The 10,348-nt window shown below is 41.0% G+C and overlaps 1 long non-coding RNA gene across 1 annotated transcript; it reads left to right on the top strand.

Annotated features, from left to right (window-relative positions):
- Positions 1-3,515: 3,515 nt before the first annotated feature.
- Positions 3,516-8,695, top strand: LOC114605470 (uncharacterized). The gene is made up of 3 exons (XR_003708582.2): positions 3,516-3,629; positions 6,127-6,239; positions 7,049-8,695. It is a non-coding gene; the product is annotated as an uncharacterized LOC114605470 (long non-coding RNA).
- The last annotated feature ends 1,653 nt before the right edge of the window (positions 8,696-10,348 follow it).

Below are 10,348 nucleotides of genomic sequence, written 5' to 3'. Positions count from 1 at the left end.
TTACAGGACCGCCTTCAGATGTCTTCTAAAAGTCACATAGTTGTTTATTTCCTTGACATCTGATGGGAGGGCATTCCACAGGGAGGGTGCCACCACCAAGAAGGCCCTCTGCCTAGTTCCCTGTCACCTCACAGGGAGGGAACTGCCAGAAGGCTCTCAGCACTGGATCTCAGTGTCCAGGCTGAATGAAGGGGCTGGAGATGGGGGTGGAATATGATATACATGTGCAATAAAGACTTTACTGGTAAAGTATCCAAAGATAATAATAATAATAATAATAATAATAATAATAATAATAATAATAATAATAATAATTTATTTATACCCCGCCCATCTGGCTGGGTTTCCCCAGCCACTCTGGGCGGCTTTCAACTGAATATTAAAAACAGCACAGCATCAAACATTAAAAACTTCCCTAAAGAGGGCTGCCTTCAGTTGTCTTTTAAAAATAAAATAGTTGTTTATTGCCTTGACATCTGCTGGGAGGGCGTTCCACAGGGCAGGCGCCACTACCAAGAAGGCCCTCTGCCTGGTTCCCTGTAACCTTACTTCTCGCAATGAGGGAACCACCAGAAGGCCCTCGGCGCTGGATCTCAGTGTCCGGGCTGGACGATGGGGGTGGAGACGCTCCTGTGTGAACCAGCCCCAAGTCCGCTGCTTACAGTGTCCAAGTCTTAAACAGGGCAAAACTAATTTGAATCCAGATGGCTAGTATAATTGCATTTTATTTTTTTAAAAGATATTTTCCCCAGCTTTCAAAAGGTTCTTGTATTTCATTTTAATACTTTATCCCTGTTACATTTTATTATTATTATTAGGGTAATAACTAAGGATAAATCTATAGAATCCTAATTAGGAAAAAGGTGCCTGTAAATTTGTAAGCAGAGGCACTTGTCTATGACATCTTAAATCCTGAAGTTGTATTAGAGCTACTCAAATTTAAAAATCCGATTTGCTTCATAAATGTGCTGATTTAAAAGGACAGATGTGTAAACCTGCTAGTGAAAAATGAACTGAACTACAAGAATTTGTGGTTCTTAGTCCTTGGACTCTCAGGCAAGCAGGAAGACTTCTGTCCACTTGGGGGCACTGCATACTTAGTCTAAGATTTCAGCACTTCTGTAAGGAATTGGGGATTCCACCCCCCAAATCCAGAGCTGTTAAAAACTGTTTTAAAAACTGTTTTTAAAATGAGTATTTACTGATTAATATGCCATCTCCACTTCCAATTTCCTACCTACTAAGGGAGAAATCCTATTATAAATTACAGCTCAAAATGGTCTAAGAATCTTTGCATCCAGAACAGAAAAGGGGGTGTCAGCATGATCCCAAATCCTATACTGTATTGGAGCAATAGCATCAGTAGGAAAAACATCCCTTGTTCTGTGGGTTGTGGTCTTGTAGCCACTTCTTTTCAAGACCCTTTCCCACTTAGCTTCACTAACAGAAGAAGAAAGTGGAACAGAGAGTACTGTGGCACCTTAAAGCCTAGCAAATTTTTATTGTGGCTGTAGCTTTCATGGATTAACAGTAGTATCATCAGATGCATGGAATATGCTCTTTGGTTGTCATGTACATGAATACACATGCATGCAAAACGGGGAACGAAATGGCCGGAGTTCAATAAGAATGGAATGTAAAAAGTGTGACACTTCCATTTGAACTGGAATGTTTGCAAAAGGACCCTCCACAAAAGTAGAGACATATTCTATTCCACAAATGCTTATGCCATAATAAAAAGTTGTTCATCTCTACAAATTTTTTTTGCTACAACTTGCTAACATGAGCGCCCCTCCTGGAAATGAAAAAGTAGTTTCCTCCTCAAAGTTCTGATTGCATCAGGATGCAAGTCCAGGAACGTGCTCAAATATTGTGTCTGAAGGCTGAAATATTTAAAGAAAATGCATCTGGGCATATGCAGAGTGCAATTTATTCGCCATAAAGCAACTGATGCCTTACTCACACTAAGAAAACAACAGTGACAGCAGCAACTTATGTTGAAACTCCTAACACTGCTATGGTATGTCCAAATAGTAAAGGTAAAGGGTCCCCCGACCATTAGGTCCAGTCATGGCCGACTCTGGGGTTGCGGTGCTCATCTCGCTTTATTGGCCGAGGAAGCCGGTGTACAGCTTCCGGGTCATGTGGTCAGCATGACTAAGCCGCTTCTGGTGAACCAGAGCAGCACACGGAAACGCCGTTTACCTTCCCACCGGAGCGGTACCTATTTATCTACTTGCACTTTGACGTGCTTTCGAACTGCTAGGTTGGCAGGAGCAGGGACCGAACAACGGGAGCTCACCCCGTTGTGGGGATTCGAACCGCCGACCTTCTGATCGGCAAGCCCTAGGCTCAGTGGTTTATAGAATCTCTCTATTTTACTGATGGATTAAGGTTATAGTGCTAAGAATCTGCAAACATTTTAATTAGGATTTTGCTTAACAACAGCATAACTTGACTTCTTCAGCTAAAACTCACACCCAAGCTTCTAGCTATTCATAGGTGTGGCAAGGAACCTTTCAGATGTATTAGAAGTGGTAGAAGATTGGATAGATACTTTTAAAAACAAAGCATAACTCTGAAGCTATATTTATTTATTTTTTAAAAAATAAAGTATAGATCAGATTAGAATCTGACATGCTACAAGAGGGATTTCATGAAAATGCCTTTGGAATTTAGGATTTATTTATATTAATTTTATATTTTAAAAAATTCTAAGCTTTGTGATCGAGGAGCTCTCTAAGTGGTGCACATAATAAAATTGTTACCTAAAATTGTAGACTTCAAATATAATCAAACATAATAAAATGGTGTATTTGCTGTGTTGGACTTACTTTTCCATAGTAATATTGTAGTGGGGCATTTCAGTTGTGAAGTATTACAGAACTTCGAAAGGAGGAATGCGTTTGGTTGTGTCATGCTTTCTGCTGCAAATGATTGAGGATTTGTAAAGTTCTCTTTCCCTTGCTTCCATCGTAGGCACTTAGTGTGGCATCACCAGGCCTCTGTTTATTCACATTTTGGAGCAAAGTCTAGGCAACACTTTCTTCCATTGTAATCCTCTCATGTTTTCGTCAGTGCTGATTCTTCTCTCTCTCTCTTTTTACCTCGTACAGCACAGCTTTCTTGAAAAAGTGAGGAGCACAATATTCACATGTGTAGATGTCCTTTGCAATAGTCTCTGGGTTTTTTTAAAAAAGGTATATGAACCATCTATTCAGGAGATATTTGTATTTTGAGGAGTTAGTGATCTAACATGGTTATCCTTCCTGCCCTCGTTCCTTCCTTTTCCCTGTCTTTTGTTAAGCTCTTTGATGGCATGAGAGCAGCCTTTAATGTTTTAATCTGTTGGAAGGAAATGATAGGACTAGGTACCTTCTTTGATGTTCAACATTGTTTCAAGAAAGTGAGTCATTGGGAGAGGGTGGCTAATGAATAATCTCCACGTAGCTAGTGATATGCAAGCCACACAGGTTTCCTATCTATAAATCAGATAGTTGAGGCAGAGTGTTAGAAAGAAGCTTGTGCATGGACTGACGACTGCGGGGCTGTGCAAACTAAGGCTACCTGGGGGAGTCACTTTGCCACTTCTTGAGGGCTTCCAAGTGGCAGATTGGGGTGCTTGCTTGGTATGTATATATTGCTTGCTGTTTAGAATAAAATCTTTAATCTTCTCACTCATGGTTTGTATTACTTCTGAATCTCATTTTAAAAGAACCACCTTGCATTTGGCAAGACACAAGGTGGTATGATTTTGACGTATCTAGCGGGTGAATTATCATACCTCCGTTGTGGTGGAACCATCATAAAAGTGTCAACATCAAGGGAATGAAGCTTGGGAGACCTAAGCTGAGTTTCAGCCAGGGCTTCAACTCAGTAGTAGACTATCTGCTTTGCATGCAGAAGCTCCCAGGTTCATTCTCCAGTTAGGGCTTGGAAAGGCCACTGTCCGAAACCATGGAGAGCAACCTCTAGTCAGTATAGACAACACTATGCTAGATGGACCAAGATTCTGAAAGTTCCCAAGTGGGAGGGGGAGGGCAAAAGTAGAGCCCTCGTGAACCCCATGGAGACATCTCTTCATTCAGACACTATCTTTGCATGGGAAAATATTATGCCCTTACTGTTTCCACTCTTTTCTAAAAGCAAAGCCAAAGAAGCCATTTAGAAAACCATCACAGCAATACGACATGATTACAGCTCACACTTAGATCAACATGACAGCCAGCATATTACCATATGAACAACAAACATACGTATTGTGAAGTTGAGTGCTGGATCAGTCACCAGTCAGGCCCCTCCTCTCATGACTCAGATGGGTATGTCCAGCTTTTAAAAAAGATAGGCATAGATCACAAACTTCTAAAATAAGATTAAGATGGAAAAACTAGGTATTGCAGGAAAGTCGGAAGCGCTGTGACATCACCCCTTTTGATGAACAGTTATATTGCATGCTGCAGCATTTACCTAAATAGCTCAATAACCTCAGGTCCTGGACTGGCTGTGCCCTTCCAAACCGATCATTGTAGCCTCCTGGACAGTATGTGCCACCCACTGGCAGATCTTCATGATTCAAGAACCACAAGCTGAAAATGTTTTCCAAGCGTTCATCTCAGAACAGAAAATATGATCTTTACAGAGCAAACCTACACAATTCACCAGTTTATTACCTATTTCCCCAATGCACACTACATGCAAAGGGTGTTCGAATATGTGTGGAATGACCAAATCAGAATGCAAGATACAGTCCAGGTGAAATGTATGGATGGTGATTAATTAGGGGAAATTGATTTTCAAGAGTGACCTTAAAATGTACAAGCCAGTTATTATTATTTATTGAACTGAATTATGGCAGACCTTGCCACGTTAAGTAATTACCAAATAGAGCACACTAGCATGCTTATAGTTACTGTATTTTCATGTCACATATACTTGCATTTTGAGTCTGAGGGAGTCTACATTTCAGGCTGACAAGCTCAAGTGTGGAGAAAGGAGGGGGGCCTCATCCACACCCTAAAACATGGGTAGGCAAACTAAGGCCCGGGGACCGGATCCGGCCCAATTGCCTTCTAAATCCAGCCCACGATCGGTCCAGGAATCAGCGTGTTTTTACATGAGTAGAATGTGTGCTTTTATTTAAAATGCACCTCTGGGTTATTTGTGGGGCATAGGAATTCATTATTTTTTTCCCCACAATATGTTTCGGCCCCCCACAAGGTCTGAGGGACAGTGGATCGGCCCCCTGCTGAAAAAGTTTGCTGACCACTGCCCTAAAATTTGTAATACCCAACCAGAGTAGTCTTACGATTTACTTGCAATAGAACAAAGAGTTCAGATCATTAGGTCTATGGGATGAGCAGTGGACAAAGGTTGTCTGGGCATATTGGTACAGTTTTGTAAGGTATGTACCCTGTACTAGTGGCTGGGGAAATAAAATGCAATAATGACATACAGCTCCTTTCAAAACAGCAGAGAATGCTAGCCAAAGAGAATATATAGAAAGCCATACTTGGCAAAATGCTTTTGGAGCCGTACTAAACTGCCCAGAGTCCTAACTTTCTGCAGAGTTCTAGCAGTGTGTAAGCAGTGCAGATTTTAACACGTCTGGTGGAGGATTTGCTTTTGATGCGTAGTTCCCTGTATCTCGCTTTTCATATCATTCATTGTATAGCACTTGAGTATTTTCAACTGAGATGTTCTCATGCCCCTGCCTGGACCTGGATTATTTCCTGTCTCTGAGGCAGGCACATTGGGTAATACTACTTCATCAGACATTGTGCAAGTGTTTTCAATATGTCTCTAGGGCTCACTAGTCTTCTGCTTTTGAAGTAGTTGCAGATTTCCATAGCTAAACAAAGAGGAACAGCTCTGCTTTTTTGCTTCCCCCCTCTAGTAACCTTATATAGAAAACCTGTGCCTTCTTTTCAACCAATCAAAACAGTAGCACTAAGTTTTTGTTTACCAAAGAAAGGAATTTTGCTAATGTTTTCTTGAGGACCTTGTCAGCACTTTTGGTCTCTATTCTTGGCCACCGCCCCACCCACCACTCAAAAAAGCAGGGTGCTCACCAGATCACCCAAAGGCACCGCAACTCATTTTTAAATGTCCTTTTTTTTGCATTTCTAGGGTTTCCAAATCTTGTAACATTTGCAGAAGCAGCATCATTAAATGTGAGCTAGGAGTATGCATCTGAACTGCCTGCTGGTCCAAGAAGGCATTCCTCTAGAAAAGTACAGAAGGTGAGCCTGACATTTGCTCTCAACAGAAGTGCTTCAGAGATCACTTTGAACCTCTTGTTGACTACCTGGATGTGTGTGCGTCTGTGTACATAAAAATAAACACACCTGGGGTTTCTGGAAGACAAGTGCCCCTGCCGCCCCAACCCTCAGGCACATCCATGAGCTGAGTGCTTCTGCAAAGGCATCACATGCTCTTCTTAATTACCTGAACTTGTCAAGGTGAATTGTTGACACATGAGCCATTTTTCCCCCAGCAGAGGGGTGATACAGCACCTGCAGCGCTGGCGTTAGTACAGGTGGAGTGCTCTGCTCAACTCTCATCTAATCCAGCCATTACAATGCTGCAGACACTTCAGCAAGCCTATTGAAAAATTGCTATTGCCACTTACACAGCTTTCCTAATAAGCAAGAACCTCTTCGGCAAAATCTGCCCTTGCTTGTGCCAGTGCACGCCGCTGAAGTTCACACAAGGCACCTTCCTCAAACAAATTAACTCTGATCTCATTGGCAATAGCCACAAGTACCAATGGTCCCCTCTTAGTCATCACAATCAATGAGCACAAGTAATGCTTTTCATTTTTTAAAATTTCCTGCCTTATACTGCAAAAACAACGCTCTTCAGCCAGTAAAAATGGCAGAATTTCCCATTTTGATTAAAGCTATAAAAAGGTGCATGAAGGGGATATGATGCTAACCCGAGACACATAGAAACAAATCAGAAGTGACTGTTGTACTAACCCAGCCTGTGATGTGCCTATTTTCATCAGATCTTGAAAGGAGGCTGACAAGCAGACTTTCTTGTTTCACAGATCACTTTCGGAACATGAATGAGCAGATGTTGTGTGAAGAAGTGGACCAAGAATGTTGACCTCACCTCTTCCTTTGAGACAAAGGAACAACCAATGCAACTGACTAGAATCTGAAGAAGGCCATCTGAAATACTCAAGATTTTTTTTTTATGATATGTGATTATATATGGGCTTCCATGCAAGTATCGACTGCACAATTCACTTCGTTGTAAGGGTCTGTTCCAAAAGACATGCAGAACCCAGTGCAAAACACTGTGTGCACATCAGAGCTCTGTATCCTTAACCCAAACTAAGGTCACTAGCAGCCTGCAAGCTTCATTCGGGTGGCCTGTGAAGAACAGCAGGAGCAGCAACTGCAGGTGGCAGGCACATTCATTCTGATCTTTAGTTTTCTCTTTATTGCTTCTTTTGCTTCTTAGGTTCTTAATGTGATTTATTATTGTATTTTACATTGTATTTTATGGAATTCAAATTGTAATGCAGTGAGATGGAATGTAAGAAGTAAAATAAGCAATAAACAGACAATTAAAAATCATATAACATCTAGCACATCATGTTACAGTCCATGGCACGGGCACTACCCCATCTTGGGGGTTGACCAAACCAAGTTGAGTACCTGGATTCCTTTAACGGAATACCCTTCACATAGGGATGGCGAGACCATTCTCCCATTCCTATCACCTGAACCAGTGCCTATTTGCAACCTTACAAGTTGTGACGATTTGCTATGCGGCAGGCGAAACCCAAATGGCAACAACCTATCAGCCAAGTGGGGAAAATTCCTGCTGTGCCCCTGTCCCAATGACAGACGACACATGATGGCATAGCAAGGTCAATGTGGGTGGGTGTTCCGTTTGCATGAGCCGAAAGAGAATCTCTGGGTCACGTGCAAGGGATTAAATAGGTCCCTCAAACCATTTAGACTGCACCCCATTGGCCAGATTACACCCAGCAACGAGGGACCTACCAGTCGGGTGTTGTGTCTATCCAACAGACCCACCCACAACCAGGAGGTCATTCTCCAAGTCTCACCGCAACACGTGCCCTCTTTTAGGGAGGACACAATTTAGCTTCCATTATTTTCTGGACAGTAGCATGTGAGCCAGTGAGGGATACCGGTTCAGGGAAAGACACACCTGTTTATGCTGGCCTTTGACACTGTGTGTGCGTATACACACACACACACACACTTTCAACCCCTGGTGAAATTCAGTTATTAGGATGACAGTACATTTCAGTCAATGCACAAGTTAAAACATTGCTTCAGGGAGAGCCTAAATGTTCTACCAAACCACAGAAACCCAGCTCCTTCTGCCACTTCATTAAAAATAGGAATGGAATTTACTGCTAATCTATGACCCATTCACGCAAGCCTGCTGCAAAATGGTTTCTGCTGATTTCAAATAAGAGCCCCACTTGCGATTTTGAATCTCTTGAAGCTGATGTCGCAATATACTTTCATAGGACTGACGGCAAATAAAATATTCTGCCACTTACTGCAATCTTTTTTGACGGTGTAATTATGGGTATCCTTGCTCCAGGCTCCCAGTATGTTTTTCACCAGGCAGGCGGCCTTAGAGAATTTATGCATCCAACAAATGGATCAGTGGTTTTCTGAACATTAAATAAAAAATTGAATTGACGTTAGAGAGCGGTCTCTTTCTAAGTTGTTTTCTGTCTTCCATGTTTCAAAATGCAAAGACAAGATTCTAGGGTGAATTACTAAGGCTCAGGAAGAAAGTAAGAATTTGGTGGGGCATTTTTTTCAGCAAAGGGAAGATGGTTTGGTTTAAAGAAATCAGATTAAGAATTAAACCCTATCCTGCATTTTGATTAAAGACCACTTAATTGGTAATATGAGCTGAAACTTTATTACTGGTAGTTGGATATTTGTTTATAAATAAACACTTTGATTTAATATCCAATTTATTTGATTTCTTCAGATCATTATCATGGGGTCTCTTCACTAATTGATAACCAACACAGTGCAATCCCAATCATGTTTACTTAGAAGTAGATCCATTGAGTTCAGTGGAATTTACCCCCTAGTTCTAGTCTTTAGGATTACCATTTATACTTTTTGTTTTTCAGTACTTTGGCACTTAATTACTTATATAGTGGCACACAAACTAACAAATCACTGATGAGATAGCCATTTGCAAACATAGAGGCATTGTATAGCAAAATATCAAATGCTAAATTAGTAACAGTGCATACCTATTCCCATTCAATTCCATGGGTTTACATCTGGTAAATTTGTATAAGATTACAGCCTAAAGCTCCAGTTACTGATTGATTTTAAGGGATTTATACTTTACTTTTTAACATAAGCAGTCATCCTGATCACACACAGCAAAACAGCAATAGCAAATTGTGATGAGAATGGATTAACTTTATCTTACTAACTTTATATCTGAAATTATTTATTTTGAATTCTCATTTCAGCTGCACGGAAAGCTCCAGGAACTAAAAAATTGTAGTCCCAATCTGAAAGACAGCGAACACCCACGAGTTCCATTAGCTTTCAAAAAGGCCTTGGCGACTTCCAGGCCCAAATCCTTTCAGTATTTGAACAAAATGAAACCTTTGTGACCCTTTCAATTACCAAGTTCTCTGACAGGATGTAACTGTTTGAGAAAGAACATGAAAATATTTCAGTGCAAAATCAGGGACCTGGCAGAAAAGAAGAGATGGTTGATCTTGCGCTTTTTTTAGCTGAACCCGATAACATATCTCCTTTTTTAAAAAAACAAAAAAAAAAACACCACCTCAGCTATATCTTGGTCTTACCAATAACTGATCTCACTTTTGATCGAGAGACATGGTCTTTAGCTCTGACATGAGGCATGTGACAAGACTTTGGACTTCCCTTCTTCAGGTTTAATTGTGTAGTAAATTGTTCTTCCATCTCTTCATGTGGTCTAGGAATCTGCTTTTTGCTGGTCATCTGTCTTCTTTTATCACACTATGAGTTCTTTATCTTCTTCCACAGAAAGGCAATAGCCTCATAAAGGACTGCGAGTTCTCTATCTTCCCTCATATACAATATGATTTGTAAAATGAAAGATGCCAGGGCTTACAGCAAGCACAGAGATACTTGTTTTGCTTGAAACACAATTCCTCCTCACCCAAGATATGTGCGGTTGGCTTGTAGATTCCCAGTGGAGAGGAATGGGTTAAAATTAAGACTGAAACTCTTCTTTCAGATTTTGTTTGTTAATACAGCCCGGTCCCTTAGAAACTGTCTTGCCTGATTCACCACACTCTATCATCATCATAATCATCCTCAACACCTTATCA

This window comes from Podarcis muralis, chromosome 10, assembly GCF_964188315.1.
Source record: "Podarcis muralis chromosome 10, rPodMur119.hap1.1, whole genome shotgun sequence".
Taxonomy (NCBI): domain Eukaryota; kingdom Metazoa; phylum Chordata; class Lepidosauria; order Squamata; family Lacertidae; genus Podarcis; species Podarcis muralis.
The sequence above is the reverse complement of the archived record's forward strand: the minus strand, read 5'-3'. Positions and strand labels throughout refer to the sequence as shown.